Here is a 20,802-nt window from a genome sequence, read left to right as displayed (position 1 = left end):
CTCTGCTTTTGAATATGCTATCTAGGTTGGTCATAACTTTCCTTCCAAGGAGTAAACATCTTTTAATTTCATGGCTGCAGTCACCATCTGTAGTGATTTTGGAGCCCAGAAAAATAAAGTCTGACACTGTTTCCCCATCTATTTCCCATGAAGTGGTGGGACAGGATGCCATGATCTTCGTTTTCTGAATGTTGAGCTTTAAGCCAACTTTTTCACTCTCCACTTTCACTTTCATCAAGAGGCTTTTGAGTTCCTCTTCACTTTCTGCCATAAGGGTGGTGTCATCTGCATCTGAGGTTATTGATATTTCTCCCGGCAATCTTGATTCCAGTTTGTGTTTTCTCCAGTCCAGCATTTCTCATGATGTACTCTGCATATAAGTTAAATAAACAGGGTGACAATATACAGCCTTGATGAACTCCAACGAGCAAGCATCTTTTAATTTCATGGCTGTAGCCATCATTTTCAGTGGTTTAGGAGCCCCCCAAAATAAAGTCTCTCACTGTTTCCTTTGTTTCCCCATCTATTTGCCATGAAGTGATGGGACCAAATGCCATGATCTTCATTCTCTGACCGTGAAGTTTAAACCAGATGTTTCACTCTCCTATTTCACATTTATCAAGAGGCTCTTTAGTTCTTCTTCAATTTCTGCCATGAGAGTGGTTTCTTTGGCATATCTGAGGATATTGATATTTCTCCCAGTAATCTTAATTCCAGCTTGTGCTTCATCCAGTTGGACATTTCACATGATGTACTCTGCATATAAATTAATTAAGCAAGGTGACAATATACAGCCTTTATATACTCTTTTCCAAATTTGAAAGCAGTCTACTCTTCCACGTTCAGCTCTACCTGGTGCTTCTTGGCCTGCATACAGACTTCTCTGAAGGCAGGTAAGATGGTCTGGTATTCCCATCTCTCTAAGTTTTCCAGTTTGTTGTGATCCACACAGTTAAAGGCTTTTGTATGGTCAATAAAGCAGGAGCAGTTGTTTTTCTAGAATTCTCTTGCTTTTTCTATGATCCAACGAATGTTGGCAATTTGATCTCTGGTTCCTCTGCCTTCTCTAAATCCAGCTTGAACATATGGAATTTCATAGTTTATGTACTGTTGAAGACTTGCTTTGAGAAATTACTTTGGTAGCATGTATTATGAGTGCAACTGTGTGGTAGTTGAACATTCTTTTAAATCACCTTTCTTGAGGAATGTAAGGAAAACAACCTTTCCAGTCTTGTGGCCACTGCTGTTTTCCACATGTGCTGGCATATTGAGTGGAGCACTTTAACAGCATCATCTTTTAGGATCTGCTACAGCTCTACTGCTGGAGAAGGCAACGGCAACCCACTCCAGTACCCTTGCCTAGAAAACCCCATGGATGGAGGAGCCTGGTAGCCTGCAGTCCATGGGGTTGCAAAGAGTCAGACACGACTGAGCAACTTCACTTTCACTTTTCACTTTAATGCATTGGAGAAGGAAATGGCAACCCACTCCAGTGTTCTTCCCTGGAGAATCCCAGGGACGGGGGAGCCTGGTGGGCTGCCATCTATGTTCGCACAGAGTTGGACATGACTGAAGCGACTTAGCAGCAGCATAGCTCTACTGCAATGCCATCACCTCCACTAGCTTTGCTCTTAGTAATGCTTCTGAAGACCCATTTGACTTCACATTTCAGGATTGTCTAGCTCTAGGTGAGTGATCACACCATCATGGTTATCTGGGTCATTAATATCTTTTTTGTGCAGTTCTTCTATGTATTCTTTAACCCTCTTCTTAATATATTCTGCTTCTGTTAGGTCCATCCCATGTCTCTCTTTTATTGTGCCCATCTTTGCCTGAAATATTCCTTCCCTATCTCTAATTTTCTTGAAGCGATCTCTGGTCTTTACCACTCTATTTTTTTCCTATTTTTCTTGGCACTGGTCACTAGGAAGGCTTTTTTAAAAATCTCTTCTTGCTATTCTTTGGAACTCAGCATTCAGATGGGTATGTCTTTCTATTCTCCTTTGGCTTTTGCTTCTCTTCTTTTCTAAGTTCTTTGTAAGGCCTTCTCAGACAACCTTTTTGCATTTATTTTTCTTAAGGATGGTCTTGATATGGTATGTACACACTAAAAAAAAAAATGAAGATCATGGCATCTCATTCCATTACTTCATGGCAAATACATGGAGAAACAATGAAAACAGTGACAGGCTTTATTATCCTGGGTTTCAAAATCACTGGAGATAGTGACTGCAGCTGTGAAAAAAGAGATGCCCATTCTTGGAAGATAAAGCTATGAAAAACCTAGACAGCATACTAAAAAGCAGAGACATTATTTTACAGCAAAAGTCTGTATAGTCAAAGCTATGGTTTTGCCCGAAGTTGTGATGGATGTGAGAGTTGGACCATAAAGAAAACTGAATACCAATGAATTGATGCTTTTAAACTGTGGTATTGGACAAGACTCCTGAGAGTCCCTTGGACTGAAAGGAGATCCAACCAGTCCATGCTAAAGAAAATAAGTCCTAAATATTAATTGGAAGGACCGATGTTGAAGCTGAACCTCCAATACTTTGGCCAATTGATGGGAAGAACTGACTCACTAGAAAAGACCCTTATGCAGGGAAAGATTACAGGCAGAAGGCAAAGGGGAAGATAGAAGATGAAATTGTTGGGTGGCATCACCGACCTGATGAACATGAGTTTGAGCAAGCTCCGGGAGTTGTTGATGGACAGGGAAACCTGGCATACTGCACCCCATGATATAGAAAAGAGTTGGACACAACTGAGACACTGACAGGAGAGGACATCAGAGAGCAAGGCTTTGGGGTCCAGTCAAGCCTGTGGCCCTGGTGGAGTGGTGAAAGTTTTAGGTGGAAGGGGAGGCTTCCCATCCTCTGGCACAGGTTCTTCAATCCAAGGCAAAGGAGCAGATTTTGAATGTGTTACCAAATATTGTTTTCTAAAAACAAAACAAAACAACAACAACAACAACAACAACAAAAAAAAAACAACCTGTTTTCTTCAGGAGTGAAAACTTTGCCTGAGTCTGTTCTCTAGATTTTACTGAGGTATGTGGAAGGGATCTGTAGTGGACTGAGTCTGCAAAAATTAAGTGACCAGCTGCTAGAGGGCTAGGCTTATGGTAGCCATTCTGCACTAGATGGAAAAAAAATCCAGAGAAAAAGAGTCCCTTCTGGAGTGTACATGCCAATGTATCACATTGTTTCAGCAGATCACTCCAATGGTGTTTTGGGGCAAGCAAGAAATGTGTGATGGATGGCTTGCTTTTGTCAATTCCTGTGGGTAGTTCGATGACTAAATGTTTGGTTATTTAACTGCATGGTTGGAATTATGCTTGGGAAAGAAAACTAGATGAGGTCCAGACATATTTCGACATTAAACAGCAAGCATAGGAAGGTTACTAAGGCAACTAGAGGTAATTTAAACATGATGGGCCAAATGGCAAAAGATACATTTAACAGGCTGAGATTGGACTGTACAGGTTTCCATAGTTGTCATGGTGCCCATTTTCCAGACAAGTAGCCATAACAGCTACTTGTTGCTATGCTGGAGATGTGGGAAACTGACAGGAGGCCAAGAGCCTTTATGACTTCCCTTGCAGTGTGATTTCAGGGGAGAAGTAATTGAAAAGGAAAGACTGGCTGGTAAGGCTCAGGAAGTGAGTAATCTGAGCCAGTAATCCGCTATTGTGGGATCCCAGAAAACAGAAGCATCGGCTCAGTCAGAGTTCTGTGTCATGGTTCAGAAATAGATGCCATTTGGCTTGAATCAGTATTTAACCTTGGGGATAGTAGCCATAACCTCTAAACAGATTTCCTTCTCCCCAGGTGGCAGAATAATTCGTATTTGTTCCAGACTCAGGAACCCAGAAAGCCCTCTCAGGGCCGCTTGCTCTTTGCAGGCACACATGCAGTCTAGAACGTGGAATTACCATCATGGTGCCCATTTTCCAGATGAGAAAACTGAGGTTAAGAGACTTGATCAAGCTCACACAGCTAAGCATGTGAAAAACCAAGCACAAACCTCAGGTAACAGTCCTCAAATTGTGTGTTTTTGCTCCACACCCACTGGGAGTGGTGGGTGGTCATCTGGCACCAATGCTTAGGCAGAAGCAAACAATATTCACGTTTAAATTGAAGAAAGTAAGGAAAACCACTAGAACATTCAGCTATGACCTAAGTCAAATCCCTTATGATTATATAGTGGAGATGAAAAATAAATTCAAGGGATTCAGTCTGGTAGCCTGAAGAACTATGGATGGAGGGTTGCAACATTGTATGGGAGGTGATCATCAAAACCATCTTCAAGAAAAACAAATGTGAGAAGCCAAAATGGTTGCCTGAGGAGGCCTTAAAAATAGCTGAGAAAATAGGAGAAGTGAAAGGCAAAGGAGAAAGGGAAAGATATATCCAACTGAATGCAGACTACCAGATGGGAGCAAGGAGGGATAAGAAAGTCTTCATAAGTGAACAGTGCAAGACTTAGAGGGAAAGAACAGAATTGTAAAGAGTATAGATTTCTTCAAGAAAAGTGGAGATACCAGAGGAACACTTCATGCAAAGATGGGCACAGTAAAGGAGAGAAAAGTGAAGTACCTAACGGAAGGAGATGAGATTAAGAAGAAGTGGCAAGAATGCATAGAAGAACTATACAAAAATGTTCATAATGACTGGGATAGGGATGATGCTGGGGTCACTCACATAAAGCCAGATATGTTGGAGTATGAAGTCAAGTGGGCTTTAAGAAGCATCACTACAAGAAAAGGTAGGGAAGGTAATGGAATTCCAGCTGAGCTGTTTAAAAATCCTAAAGAATGAGGCTGTCAAAGTGCTGCATTCAATATGTCAGCAAATTTGGAAAGCTCAGCACTGGCCACAGTGCTGGAAAAGGTCAGTTTTCATTCCAAACCAAATGAAAGGAAATTCCAAAGAATGTTCAACCTATCATGCCATTGTGCTCATCTCACTTGCTAACAAGGTCATGCTCAAAATCCTTCAAGCTATGTTTCAACAGTACATGAACCGAGAATTTCCAGATATACAAACTGGTTTGAGGAAGCAGAGATCAAATTGCCAACATCCATCGGATCATAGAGAAAGCAAGGGAATCCCAGAAAAACATTTCCATATGCTTCACTGACTATGCTAAAGCCTTTCACTGTGTGGACCACATCAAACTCTGGAGAATTCTTAAGGGAATGGGGGTACCAGATCACCTTACCTTTCTCCTAACAAGTCTGTATGTAGCTCAAAAAGCAGCAGTTAGAATCAGACACAAACTAACTGAAAGATTTAAAACTGGAAAAGGAGCATGACAAGGTAAACATTGTTACTCTGGTTATTTAACTTATATGTAGGATACATTTTTCAATATGCTGGTCTGGATAAATCCCAAGCTGGAATCAAGATTGCTGGGAGAAGTATCAACATCTACAGATATGAAGATGACACTACCCTAATAGCAGAAAGTAAAAAAGAGCTAAAGAGCCTCTCAATGAGGAGAGGAGATGAAAAAACTAGCTTAAACTCAACATTCAAAAAACTATTCACAAAAAGATACTCAACATTCATGGCATCCAGTCCCATCACTTCATGGCATATAGATGAGGAAAAAGTGGAAACAGTGGCAGATTTTATTTTCTTGGGCTCCAAATCACTATGGACCTTGACTGAAGCCACAAAATTAAAACACACTTGCTCCTTGGAGGGAAGAAAGGCTGTGAAAAACCTGCACAGTGTATTAAAAAGCAGAGACTCACTCTGCTACAGAGGTCGGTAGTATCAAAGCTATGGTTTTTCCAGTAATCTGATAGAGATGTGATATCTGGACCATAAGAAACGGTGAATGCCAAAGAACTGAGCTTTTGAACTGTGGTGCTTGAGAAGATTCTTGAGAGTCCCTTATAAAACAAGGAGATCAAACCAGTCAATGTGAAAGGAAATCAAACTCTGATCCCTGCTGTCTAAGCTGAGGCATCTATTGAGGGTCACCAGGTGGAAAGAATGGATGGTTCCACTGCAAAAGTGCCTGACCATGGCAGCTCCAAGCAAACAGTTTGTAGCCCCACCCACGGAGAAGCTCAGAAAGCCTGAAGGCTCTGTGTACCCTGGGTCTCCCAATATATGCGTTGCATTCTCCCCAGCAGCATTGGAGGCCAAGGAAGGGGCATTCTTGGCCCTGAAGTAGGGGTGTGGCTCAGGTATCCACTGGGGCCACCACTTACCAAGTAGGACTAGAAAGGAAAGAACTGGCATATGTGGCAGAGAGCTGGTGACTGGGATGTGGGAACAAAAGGGAACCAGCTCTGCATGAAGAACCTCACCTAAACTACCCTGAAGGACATGCCCAGTGATAAGATCATTTGAGATGGGATGAAGAGAGTCTATTTCATTATCCCTCATAATTCCTCTGAATGAGGAGGTGGTGGAGTTGGTGGGTCATCACAAACCTTTCCATGGTCTAGACTATCTCCCAGTCACTTTCTTTGGGGCTGCTTCTCTCCAGCTTTGGTCATGTAGTTCTGGAGGAAATTGACGATCATGTGTGCTGCTGCGTCATGGCCACACGACCGTGTAAAGCCATTCATAGGACCCCATGGTCCTGCCAGGATAGCTGATCTAGGACTGTACATATGATCTGAGGTGGGTCATTCAGAGAACACCCTCAAACTCTGATGTCTTCAATATTTTCTTTCCTTATTGGAGATGGCTTCAGGATATAAAACCCTAGAGCAGGTAGCTTGGACTCCTGCACTAGGTGTAGAAGCCTTAATGAAGAAAGTTGTCAGGCTAAGACCATCAAAGAAGAGGGAATGAAAGAGTGAGTGTGTGAAATAGAGAACTGATGACTTCTGATTTTTTGGGTCCAGTCATTGAGATCTTTGTGTTTGCTGTGAGTCTTGTGTCCTGGACTCCCAGAATCATTTCAATGAGTCTCCCCTTTCCTTGAAGCCTGTTGGAGGTGGACTCCTCTCAACTGTGATTCAGACTGTTCTAGACCCTTCCCTATCATTGTACACCTCCCAGAAACAAACAGAGGCACCCATTTGTTTTAGCACCATTACGAGTAAAACCCTTTATTCTTTATTGAGAATAGGGTGTGCAGACCACCAAACACAGTTCACCAGCATCCTGGGCAGGAGTACCCTAAGTGTGATTTAGTGTTTGCTCAGAGTGGCCTTTCTGATTCCTGAACCACTCCAAGAATTTATACTGCCTGTGCCAAGTCAATCCTGTAATTTCCTTGATCAAAGACTAAAAAATACAGCCTCAGGAAGGTGTCACCCAGCATCCAGGTCTCTCTAGATGTCCTCACTGTGTTCTCTTTAAAGGTGGTATGGCAGTGGCCTCCAGAATCCTGGGAGAGTCAGAGACACACACTGGTCAGCCTAAGCCCTTACCTGTGACTCCCACAAATATCCAGACCCAGCAAAATTCTTTGTTTTATTTCCCTTTTTTGGTAAGTATCAAGGGATTTTCTCCTTAGCAAGGGATATGAGAGTTCATCCACAACCAAAAAGGGCCAAAACATGAGGTTGCCATGAGCAAGGGTGTGGGGGAGGGGAGGACTGGGAGTTGAGGGTACAGAGGAATGATAAACAACAACAACAACAACAACAACAAAACAAAACAACAAATCCTACTGTAGAGCATAAGGAAATATATTAAATATCCAGTGGTAAACCACATGAAAAAGAATAAGAAAAAGAATATATATTTCTGTATGTGTATAACTGTGTCACGTTGCTGTGCAGCAGAACTTAACACAACACTGAAGATTAGCCACACTTCAATAAAATTTTTAGAAAATAAAAAGAGTGTCCATATTTCTCCTCTCTCCTAGTGTCTTTCCTTCTGACTCCTGCTCCTTGTTTTCTCTGCAGAGAATGCTGGTTCTCTTCCTGCGTCCCCACAATCTGTACTTTATTAAAAAAAAAACTTTATTTTGTATTGGAGTATAGCTGATTAACAATATTTTGAGTTTCAGGTGGACAGTAAACAGACTCATCTATATATATCCATGTATCCTGGTCTCAAATATACCCCTCCCATCCAGGTTGTCATATAACCTGGATGGGAGTACCCCGTTCTACACAGTAAACCGTTGTTGGTTAGCCATCTTAAATAGAGCAGTGCACACAATACATTCTTGAAGACTTAACTTAGGAACTCTGGGAAGCCTCCTTTGGCCTTCACTCACCCTCTTTGGCCACTCCAATCTTGGTTGGGTAACGTACTCTGGTTCCCCAACCCCACTGGTCAGTCCTCATCATCCCGAGTAAGTCCCCAGTGCCTCAATGCATCTAACCCTGTAAGGCCATTTGCATGGAATCCGGTGCAGTTTTGCCTAGAAACAAGCAACCCTCCATATGGCTCCATGAGTTTACAGTTTTAGAATTACTGAAATTCCCTCCCTTCCTCAAAGTCTTCTTTAAGCCCATCAGCCAGCTCTGAACTCCCTCAGTGAGCTGACATGAAGCCACCCTGTGCCGGGGCTGAGCAGTCACTGTGCACCCTTTATTCACATTAGTATCAAGACTCCCCACAGAGGGGTTGGGTAGCCTGACTCACAAAGTGGGCACCTGGCCAGAGCTAGGGGAAGATGCATCTGAGAACTAGGGCGACCGTGTAATTTATCATCCAAACCAGGAAAACTGCGAGAAGGGAAGGGAGACTGTTAATCCCTATGGTGGGACAGCACACTGGGACTGTCCCCAGCCATTCTCCTTGTCACATGACTTATTTCAAGGACTGCTAGAGCTGACTTTCCATATTCATCCATCTGAGGGATCAGATTTAACTGAAGCTCTTTGAACACTGAGGACCTGAGTGACCCCCTCTCCTTGTGACTCCAACCATGCCAGCACAGCATGGGTCTCCACATTGATTTTAGGGTGATCAGTGTCCCAGATGGCCCTTTACTCTCAAGTGGTTCGTCTTGTGGGAGACTCTGGCCAGCCCCAGGGCTCAGCAACATCTGCAATAGTGTGAGATGGCCTGCAGAGGGCACCCTCTTCCCAGTAGCAGCCCAAGGGTTCCTGCAAGTTCCTAATTGAGAACCACCCCTCAGGGTCCTCTCCTCACCTTGAGGATGTAGGCTTGAGCTGGGACTGGGTAGTTGATACCCTTGATGGCGAAGATAATAGAGGACAGGGTACTGACCACAAAGCATGAAACGTAGTGCTATTAGAGAGAGAGGGAGAGAGGTTGGCCCTGGAGATCCTCCTTGTGTGTGGAGACTGGGAATGACCCCGGGGCATGACCTTGGAATCCCTTCGTGTGGCACCAATGAGCTTCTGGATGTTACTGACCAGTCTTCTTGGGCCAAGGACCAGTGATGTCCCATTATCCACAAAGGCCTTGCAGCCGGCAGAACAAGCAATAACCTTTCTTTTCATGGAGATGCTGAGAAGCAGTGTGACAAAGCAGGCATCAAGGTCACTCTCAACCTCCCCAGAGCTGCCTCCTTCCTGACAATCTTCTAAACAGCCCTTTCTCTCTTGCCCTCTTTTTCTTTGCTCCCGACACGGCACCTTCCTTGACATTCTTGAATGCAGTACTTGAATACACCAGGCTCTTTTGCACCTTGACACAAGCTGGGCTTCCTTCCTAGAGGAGCCCCCTCCCCTTTGACTAGCAAATTTCTTCTCATCTTCCAGATTCCAGTTTAATTGTCATGGTTTCAGGGAAGTCTTTTCCCAGGTGTTTATCAATCTCCTTTCTTGACAGTCTGTAGACACTTCCTCATGTCTAGCATGAACCAAAGTCACAATTCACTATGTGTGTGTCTCATTTCCTGTGCATCTGCCTTCTTAATGTGAGGGCAAGTTTTATCCTCATTGCCTCCTTAAAGTGCCTGGCACACAGTGGATGCCCAATGCTTGTCTGTTTAGTGAGTGAATGAAGACTGTGAGAATAATGAATGAGAAACATCCAGAGAGCTGTTTCTTATTGGGAACAAATAATGGGTCAATCGCAGAGTGAGGATGGAGATGCACGAGGGCAGCAGATTCTCATAGTGGTGGGAGAGAGGGGCTCCTCTGGGAGAGGGTGTCTACCAGCACTGTTCCTACAACCAGCTCAGATGCTGAGACCCTGGCCAGGAAATACACGACTAGCCCACAGAAACTCCAAAGGACAAGTCAGCTTTTGTCTGAGGGTATCACACAGAATCCTATCAATTATGCCTCTTGTTCTCAGGTCACTCCTGGATCCCACCTTCCTGATTCTGTTATAGCCCCTCTCCCACTGTGTGCCCATGAACTAGGGGTGTCTTTTTTAATAGTTGCTTTCACATCTTAAGACTCCAGCAAATCTCTGTACACTGCTCAGTAGTTGCTCCCTTAGGAGACCAGTTCTCCCGATTTGCTCAGGAGTTTCCCTGTTTTTTACCTGACATTTATCTGTACTGAGAACTTCCTTGGTCCCAGAGAGCCCCAGACAGTTGGTCATCTTATACCTCTGTTCAGGCTGGAGAAATTCTCCCTGATTCTCTGTTCACCACACTGTAGAGTCCTCTAACCATGTTCCACACCTCACGACGCAATGGGTACAGCCCTCTCCTGGCTGCACAGTCCTCTCCAGACCCTTTTAGGACCTGGTCAGAGCCCTGGTCAGAGGGCCTGTGGATTATGAACCCTTGAGTTGTTTACATAACTATCTGCTTGTGTGTTTGTTTGTATATGTTTTTGTATGTGTGTTTGTATGTGTCTCTGTAAGTGCTTGTGTGTCTCTGACTAGCTATGCATGTTTATATGTGTCTCTGTGTATGTTTATGTGTGTCTGCTTGTGTGCTTCAATGTGTCTGTGTGTCAGTGTCATTGTGGATGGTGTATATATCTGTGTGACTGTGTGTTTGAGAATGTATTTGTGTGTGTCTGCCTGTGTCCATGTACAGTAGCTGGAGCATTATTTGGGCTGAACCTCAAAGGGAGAGGCTTACCTGGCCATGTGTAACTCCAGTCTCCGGCGTGGATCAGTGGTACCCAGTTGAGCGCTCCCTGGCAGTGGGATTTATCCACCCCACCAAATATCACACTTCCTCTCACTCTGCATGTGTAGAGAGAAGAGAGAGGGGGATCCTTGGAGGACAGTAACAACAGCACTGTCTGAGAGCTGTGCTGGTCCACCCATCCAGGCCCTAATAAGGTCTCCATGTACAGATGCAGAAATCGAGTCTAGGAGAGATTGAGATCAAGACCGAGGTCGGTTAATGGATAATAAGTGGCACAGAGGAGCTTAGAAGCTCAGTCACCTGGCTGGGCTCCACCTACTCTATCTTCTGAGGATGTCATACCTCCTGTGACCTGAGTGATGAGACACACTCAGAGGACATGGTGCTGAACCATATTGGCTTTCTCCTTGTCAAGCTTGTCATTTTTCAGGAAAATCAAAGCCTGGGAGTTCTAAGGGTGTGGGTTCAGGTCACCCAGATTTGGCTCCGCTGGCCTGTGACCTCTACTTTTCAAAGGGCCCCACACTCAGAAGGGACCCCACCTCTGCTCTCCCTGTCTTGAAATGCCTAATATTTCTTAAACAAGGGATCCTACATGTTTGCTTTGTGTCCCACACTTTCATTTTTTTTCACTGGCTCCTGCAAATTCGGTAGCTGGTCCAGGGTTCCCAGTAGAATGCTAATGAGGAAGGAAAGATATCCACCATCCTTCTCCTTCCTTCCTGATCAAATTCATAAGCAAATTGTATTGCTTTTTCCTCCAACTTGTTTCCTGTTGCCTTCCATTAGTCTTCCTCCTCACTCAACCCACTAGACCAAGTTACTGGTCTTGAGCCCAGGAGCAGGGTTGTGTTCCAAGAAAACGTTATTCATAAAAGCCAGTGGTGAAGACAGGTACAACCCTGGGGCTACATTTACCCTGGGTTAGATTATCTCTCAGGATTCTTCTTTATCAAGTGTTCTATAATTTTTGTGCAACTGAATGCATCTTATAGCTACTTTGGAGAAAGGGAGTGTCCATCTCAGACTTACTTGCTCAAGTAGAAGGCAAAACCAGGCTCAGAATTGGCACCTTGATTCTTCAGGAGGTCAAAGATGGGGATAGCTCCAAAAACAGATATGTTGGGGTAGTTCAAGCCCAAGTTGCCATCAAAAGGTGCACCCTCGCACCCGTATTCCACAAAGCTTAGACTGAACAGCTGTTCAGTACATATAAGGTCCCAAATATGTGGGAAAGAAGAGTGTTCCCACTTATAGATACATGAAGTGGGGCTAGAACTGGGCTGGGGTGCATTGCCGTTAAATACTTAGAGAAGAATTGAGGCTGGGCTGTGTCTTTGGTGGACCTCAGATGGTTAGACCATGCTGGGAGGAAAATTTGCGTTTTATTTGTGAGAGGCTGTGAATTTTAAAACATCTGCCTCTCTGAAAAACACCACCTGAGTGAGTCAAATTGGCCTTGTGGCTTCTGTCCAGGTAGGGTAACCAAGAGTCAGGCCAGGACCCTTTGGTGCCCCCTTGTAGACAATATGAGTCGAGAGCAAGGTAGCCTTTTCTGTCATCACTATGACCTAATTATAGGAATGGAGTTAATTCTCTGTAAGGTACTGTGGATTATGCATCTGTCCAGGAAGACAGAAGCCAAAAACACAGTCTTGCTTGCAGGGATCAATGAAACTGCTGCCTGGGAAAATCACTTTTGGGGATATGTGTATATTTGTGTGAGTGTGTATGAGAGAGAAAGAGAGAGAGAGGACCTACTCAAGTACTTTGGGGAGGCAGGCCATACGTTTTATGAGACTCTCAAAGGCACCCTAGAGTGAGAATTCATTTATTAGGCCCCTTGACATCTCTGGCCTCCAGTTTCCCACTCTGGATACCTGAAGCCCTTGACTGCCCCAAGGATCCCCAGATCACTTTCATCCTGTCCCTAAACACCCTACAGCAATTTCAGTCCTGAAAAGCCAACCCAGCTCCACCGTTTAGCACACGTGTGACCCCAGCAAGGCCCTTGCTGTCTGTAACTCAATTTCCTCATATGCCTCATAAGCTAATCAGACCATCTGCTGTGTGTGGTTGTTGCAGGTTTAAACCAATTATTTCCTGAAGGTGCCTGGAACAGTCTGTGAATATAAAAATGGGTGTTTGTTTCCCCTCTTCTCACTCCCAGCAAAATGAACCTTGAACTGCTCATGGGCAGAGGAGCTGCAAGTCCACACCTCAAGTCACTCTCTGGGTTAGCTAATCTGTTTGCTCGTGTGTCACCACAGGCACTGCCTCCCCAGGGACAGGATCCTGTGGATAAGATGGCCAATGTCTATGGGAGTTAACTAGGAAGGGTCCTGCCAGATGGTCATGCATCTGTTTTGCAAGCAGGGGTCACTCTATAGCCAGTACTGACTCAGCTTCTCTTTACACATTTCCTGAACGGTGTTATAAGCAAGAAATCCCTTCATGTTCCCAGATCCATAGGTGATCCTGAAGGTCTTTTGTGTAGGCCAGAAGGTGGAAGACTTGAAATGTCTGAACCTAACTTGTGTAGCTGAAGACACAAGAGATGAGTGTCATCATGTGCCAAGGGTGGAAACAGGGCAGCAGGGCAAGTGAAGGATGGTCCGGGTAAGGGGTGTCTGTACTCACAATAGGCTGGACTGGGGAAAAAGAGGGAGGGCACCCACAAGTAAAATGAACCTGTGTCAAAGATAACCTGGAATTCCTGAGGGGGTGTTCAAATTGTGATGTTACCCCCATAGAGCATCTACAGGGAGAAGGAAGGAGTGGGTTAGTGCAGAACTGGCTACCCACTCTTCCCACACTGATGTCTCCCTCTGGTGTCATATATCTCTTGAGATCACTTTCCAACCACTGTGAAGCTCACAGCCTTTCATCACAGAGGTGCTTGCATTTGATTTTTTTTTTCCTGTGCTACATTATATGCAGGATATTGATTCTATAACCAGGTGTTGAAGTGGTACCTCCTGCATTGGAAGCACAGAGGTATAACCACAGGACCTCCAGGACCCTTGGACACCCAGGGAAGTCCTGCTGCCTTCATTTGAGAAACACTGTAGTCTCTTCAAACCCAGCCTTAGCACCCACTTCTCCAGGAGGTCCTTCTTGATCAACCTCAGCCACTCCCTCTAAACTCAGACCATATCCAATCAACACCACACAGGTGACCCTTTCATTTGACACGTATTTACTCTTTGCCTATCATTCAGGCTGGCATGGGCATTTTTGAAGACAAAAGAAGCCTTTTTGCTCATCTAAAAACAGTAACCACTGTGTTAGATTCTGGTGGCCTTACACAGAATACGGGTTCAGTAATTGTTTACTGCTGTGGTGCTTGCATCTGTGGAAACTGAAGTCCTCTGCCTGGTTATTCACAATTGCTTTGCAGTTGATTCTACCTTCTGATCAGAGATGGTTCACTCTTCATCTGTAACTAATTGACTCCCTTAGTTCAGAAGGAACTGCTGCTGCTGCTAAGTCGCTTCAGTCGTGTCCGATTCTGTGCAATGCCATAGACAGCAGCCCACCAGTCTCCATCGTCTCTGGGATACTCCAGGCAAGAACACTGGAACGGGTAGCAATTACTTCTCCAATTCAGGAAAGTGAAAAGTGAAAGTGAAGTCGCTCAGTCATGTCCGACTCTTAGCGACCCCGTGGACTACAGCCTACCAGGCCTCTCCATCCTTGGGTTACTCCAGGCAAGAGGACTGTAGTGGGTCGTCATTGCCTTCTGCTCAGAAAGAACAATCTCCCTCAAACTAATCACACATCTTTGACACAGAAATGGATGTTTATCTGCCACCTGGTAATTTCTGGGCCCAGTCACCAAGACAAGAATTGAGAATGATAGTCCCTTCTCCTCTGCATGGGGCCCCTTTAGCCTACTGTGTCTGCCTCCTGCAGGAGCCACAGCCCCAACATCCCACATGGCACCTCCAGATGAGCCCCAGTGCTAGGTTAGAGCACCAGGGGGCGCTGTGGAGCACTATCCTCCCAAAACACTCACATCCATAATGTTCCTCAGGGGGTGTATAGTTATATTTGAGCCCCAAGAAGAAATCTGAGACAGTCTGTAAGCATGTTCCTTCAGGAAATTGTTCAACATGTTTTTTTCACTTAGGGTATTTCTCATGGTCTTCACTTTCCTTAGAAAGTGAACATTTGACAAAGAAAATGAAGATGCTACATTTAGCTGTCAGTGTTAAGGTATAACTGTCATTATGTGGCACTGTGTATTTGATAATCATTTTATGAGTCACCTTATTATAAGAATTTTATGCATATTCTATGGAAAAGACATAGGTTTGAATAAAGATTCTGTTCTGTAATGTTGGATAAGCCATATGACCATGTGGGGTCTCAGTCTCCCCTTTGGTAAAATGATGGAATGTAATGATTCAAACCCTCTAACTAGCATATCTTGGGGATAAGTGAAGTGATGGATATAAGGTGCCTGATATATAGGAAGTCTCAACAATGACACTAGCATTGCTGTTGCCATCCCACTGTATCCTTCTCATAGAAGCTCAGGTAAGAAGGTAGAAGGGGGGTTCCTATCCTCTTTTACAAGGGAGGAATTTGAAATGCAAGAGGTTTGTGAATTGGCTGTGGTCACACTGCTTGTCAGATATAAAACACTGTATAACTAGCTCTCCCAATATTTCTCCAGGTTGAAAGAGAAGAGAGAGTTGGAAAAGAATCCAGGAGATAGGGAACAAGTTCAGGAAATGTAGAAAATTAAAAGAAAAGTGAAAAGAAACACCACAGAAAGAAATACACTCACAGAGATTTCTAAAGGGATGGAGAGATAAACGATAGTGATACAGAGATGCAGACATAGACATATACACACTGAAGTAGAGAGGGAACAAAGAGGGCATGCTAAATAAAAGGTATAAAAGTGCTATTCCACAGGACCACACCTACATCTGCATTGACTGTGCACTGAACAATTGCAAGGAGTTCCAATTTCAATAGGTCATTACATGACTGGACCCAAGAGTTGGGCAACTATGCAAATCTACATCAAGAACCTTGGGTCCCACAGTTCCTATTGCAAGGTACTTATCAATAAGTAAGGCCTGAACTTTAAGATTGTCAGAGAAATATTCCATTCTGTTCTAAATCTGATGATTAGAAGAATAATCATATGAAAAGAAAAATCACAGAAAGCAAGATGATGTGGCTTACAGTCTCCATACATACATAACTCTGCAATCTGAGAAGTCCAGCAGCCCGAGGAGCACAAGCCACTTTATGCTTCTTTCCTGGCTCCAAGGACTCAGGAAAGTACAGGTTCTTAGCATGTAGTGGTGACCGGAAACCTCTAGTTATATATGCTCTGACATGCCCTAGTTTAGCCCTTTAGGCCAATAATAGGTCTGAAAAAACACAAAAGTCTCAATAAAATCTTTACCTTCAACAGTGTCCTTGGCGAGTGGACTTTGAAGCTTCACAGAATACAGAGAATTGAACTGTAATCTCTTCCTTGAAGGTTGGCTGGAAAAGCAAACTGATTTGCAAGGACATCTAAGAAGATCGAGAACCTTGCCTACTTGGGAAAAAAAAAAAAAAAAAAAACTGCTAAGAACATCTTAAAAATGGATACTAAGGGATACTAAGGCTCAACCATCATGCTTTCATGTCATCTTCATAGCCACTTCCTGAGATATGCATTGCTGTCTTCATTAGAGAGGAGATTGCTAGGAGGATCAGTTGTCAAATGGCCAAGTGAAGACTTCAGGGACAGTCCAGGGAAATACAACAGGCTTTAGGTAGTGGGTCTAATGGCAGACATCAGAGGCACCTATGATTCCAGGCTGCATCAAAGATTTAGGGCAAAGCAGTACTTCAATTGCATGGTTTCAGTATTGGAATAAATGTCATATGCATCCACAAGATATTTTATATCATCCAACAGACATACAAGGAAGAACTGTGTGCTGGGTTCTGGGTTAAAGGCTTCAAAGTCAAAGTTGATCAAGACAAAAGTTGTCTTTATCTGAAGAAAGCTAGCAGTCTAGTTCTCACAAAGTTATGGCCCCAGGAGGCGGGAGATATGATACTAGGACTAGGTTGCCATGTTGAATCCTGAGCTGCACAGGCCTTACCACTGGGAGCAGCCTTTCCTCCAGTTAACCCATGCTGGAAAGCAGACCAGTTGGCCATGTTTTCAAGAGAATCAGAAGTTTGGATATTTATGTACAATCTACTTATTTTAATGTTAAAAACTATATAGATAGATAGATAGATAGATAGATAGATAGATAGATTTTTACCCGAAAAAAACAGTGAGAATGAAATCTCCACAGAGATGTGCTGGAATCAGGCTTCAGTCTCTGCAGGTTTTTATTTCTCGCCTAGAGTTGGGAGTGCAGTGGGGACAGAGAGGAATTTAATTCATGTTGGTTGATTTACAAAGAGACTGAATTCATACTGAACATGTGTGTTTCCTTTCTATTTATAAAGAAAGATCATCAGGGACATAGAAACCAACAAAATTTAACTGCTGAAGATAAATAGATATATTTCTGATATAATTTCCCCATAGGGTCTATGACTTGAAAAATTTTGTCTGCCAAACCAAACATACAAAAATATAATTTTGAAATGTCTTCTCAATCAAAGAAGACAAAACAACTGTGGCAGCCAAAGTAAAGACAATCGTGTTTAAGGACGCATCCAGGACTCCCAGGGCTTATTCCTGCATGAGATCTATCCATGCCTGTCCCTTGAATACAACAGGAGCCTCTCCTGTTGCCAGGTGTGTTTAGATGGGGCACTGTGACTTAATCCTCATTTTTGCATGTTGTTTAAATTCAGTTCTGGTGGTTAAATCCCAACAAGGGGAATATGATGTCACTGAGAAATGAAACACACATATGCCCTTTGAACTATGGTGTTGGAGAAGACTCTTGAGAATCCCTCGGACTGCAAGTAGATCAAACAAGCCCATCCTAAAAAAAAAAAAAAAAAAAAAATCAGTCCTGAATATTCACTGGAAGGACTGATGCTGAAGCTGAAGCTCCAATTATTTTCTCACCTGATGGGAAGAACTGACTCATTGGAAAAGACCCTGATGTTAGGAAATATTGACGGCAGGAAGAGAAGGGGAAGTCAGGATGAGATGGTTGGATGGCATCACCAAGTCGATGGACATGAGCTTGAGTAAGTTCCGGGAGTTGGTGATGGATAGGGTAGCCTGACATGCTGCAGTCCATGGTGTTGCAAAGAGACCAACATGACTGAAGGACTGAACTGAACTCAACAAATTGAGCTCAAAGACTGATAAATCGAATTGCATCAAGTTGGTGACTAGCTGCCCATAACAACGCATTATATAAGTGGCTTTAAAATTCAGAATTATGACTGCATTCAGAGTGGAATATCTTCTAAGGAAAAACAAAAATACTGCCCATCCAAAACAAAACCAAAAAAAAAAAAATCAAAAGAAAAACAGGAAAGTTTCTGAACCTATATTCAACAATTTATTGTTCCTCATAACTTCTGTTATTGTGACACAATCATTTGTATGTTAAGAGGTAAAAGCAAGACAATAATTAAAACTTATGTTCTGAAGTAAGATTTTCAGTGGCCAGAAAAAGAGGTTCACACATAACATAAAGGACTTTAATTCAAACCCTGCTGTCTTAAATCTTGAACTGAAAGTATCAGATCAGATCAGTTGCTTAGTCGTGTCCGACTCTTTGCAACCCCATTAACTCCAGCACGCCAGGCCTCCCTGTCATCACCAACTCCCAGAGTTCATTGAGACTCACGTCCATCGACTCAATGATGCCATCCAGCCATCTCATCCTCTGTCGTCCCCTTTTCCTCCTGCCCCCAATCCCTCCCAGCATCAGAGTCTTTTCCAATGAGTCAACTATTCGCATGAGGTGGCCAAAGTAATGGAGTTTCAGCTTTAGCATCATTCCTTCCAAAGAAATCCCAGGGCTGATCTCCTTCAGAATGGACTGGTTGGATCTCCTTGTAGTCCAAGGGACTCGCAAGAGTCTTCTCCAAAACCACAGTTCAAAAGCATCAATTCTTTGGCCCTCAGCCTTCCTCACAGTCCAAATCTCACATCCATACACGACCACTGGAAAAACCATAGCCTTGACTAGACGGACCTTTGTTGGCAAAGTAATGTCTCTGCTTTTGAATATGCTATCTAGGTTGGTCATAACTTTCCTTCCAAGGAGTAAGCGTCTTTTAATTTCATGGCTACAGTCACCATCTTCAGTGATTTTGGAGCCCAGAAAAATAAAGTCTGACACTGTTTCCACTGTTTCTCCATCTATTTCCCATGAAGTGGTGGGACCAGATGCCATGATCTTCATTTTCTGAATGTTGAGCTTTAAGCCAACTTTTTCACTCTCCACTTTCACTTTCATCAAGAGGCTTTTGAGTTCCTCTTCACTTTCTGGCATAAGGGTGGTGTCATCTGCATATCTGAGGTTATTGATATTTCTTTGTACCAACTAATTGTTGGGGATTTTCTCTCCAGGACATGGAAGCAACGAACCTGAAAGAATGACACTCGGACAGTCTCTTGCAAGGACTGACAAGTTTATTTCTGCAGTCAAGCCCTTTATAGAAGCAGGAACAAAGAGCTTAAAGTATATGGCCAGCAGAGCGCATATGGGGTTAACACATAATCAGTAAAAACATTTCCAGGACAGCGCAGTCTAAGTGACTCATGTGCTTATCCCACAACTCATTTTCTCAAGTAACATCCCTATTTATTATTAAATCTTGGCACCGAGCATAACCAAAGACAGGAGATGTTTTTCTGTCAGCAGTACACAAAGCCGGGTACTTCTGGCCCTTCACCATTTTCCCAAGGATTTTCTCCTAATATGGCTATTTTGTACTATGCTTCCCAACACTTATTATATTCATTTTTATTTTATTTTTTAAGGAAAATGTGTACTTCTTACTCTGACCAATGTAAAGCCTACAAGCATTGACAACTTGATAACAGTGACTATTCTGAGATCTACCATGTAGCTTCTAAATACATTTCCCATAAGACGATGCATGGATTCTTATTAAAGAGATGGCTGATTTCAGGACTGGGTAAAGAAGTGAACAAAATAATCTTGGGAATCGTGAAGGAACAGAAAGCTAAGGCACTTCAAAGTCCAATGGGGACTGGACAGAAAGTTTAGGAAACCAAATGAAAAGGCCAAACATCTACCACTTTGTTGGGCAGAATGATGTTTCTGCTTCTTAACACACTGTTTAGGTTTCTCACAGCTTTCCTACCAAGAAGCAAACATCCTCTGATTTCATGGCTGCAGGGACCATCCACGGTGGTTTTAGAGGCTAAGATGAAAAAATCTGTCACTGCTTCCACACTTTCTCCTTCTGTTTGCCATGAAGGATGGGGGTGGACCCCATGATCTTAGATCTTTAATATTTAATTTTAAGCTGGCTGAATGTGTCCAAATGTTAATAGGCAACATCTAATTTGTCACAGTGATAGTTTGCTAGGGCACCAACTCACCATTCTGAGCACTCAGAAAAGAAATGAATCATCAATATTTAAGCTATTTTTTTATCCATTAAGTGTATGTTATGTAACTACAAACAGTTCCAGGAAAACAAGCTAGATTGTCCCTTCTGGGGATGATGAGAAAGTGATGGGGAGCAGCTATAATACAGATGAAGCCTCACTCTCTGGCCTGCAGCTCACCTTCTGCTGTGGAGGTCTGGTTCCTAATAACCATGGACTGGTACTTGTCCTGACCCACTGTGCTGGTATTGTGGACTCCTGCTCTAAACCCAATAGTGGAACATTCTGTAATGCAAACAATCCTGCTACCTCCCAGT

General features: G+C 43.4%; 1 pseudogene; it reads right to left on the bottom strand.

Moving 5' to 3' along the window:
* Positions 1-7,209: 7,209 nt before the first annotated feature.
* LOC147342116 (pregnancy-associated glycoprotein 1-like) lies at positions 7,210-16,274 on the bottom strand (annotated as a pseudogene).
* Positions 16,275-20,802: the final 4,528 nt, after the last annotated feature.

Source organism: Bos grunniens, chromosome 29 (assembly GCF_055505025.1).
Source record: "Bos grunniens cultivar Pamir isolate PY7600 chromosome 29, Bosgru_T2T1.0, whole genome shotgun sequence".
In the NCBI taxonomy this organism is placed as follows: Eukaryota; Metazoa; Chordata; class Mammalia; order Artiodactyla; family Bovidae; genus Bos; species Bos grunniens.
Note: the sequence above shows the minus strand (reverse complement) of the source record. Positions and strands in the feature narration are given on the sequence as shown.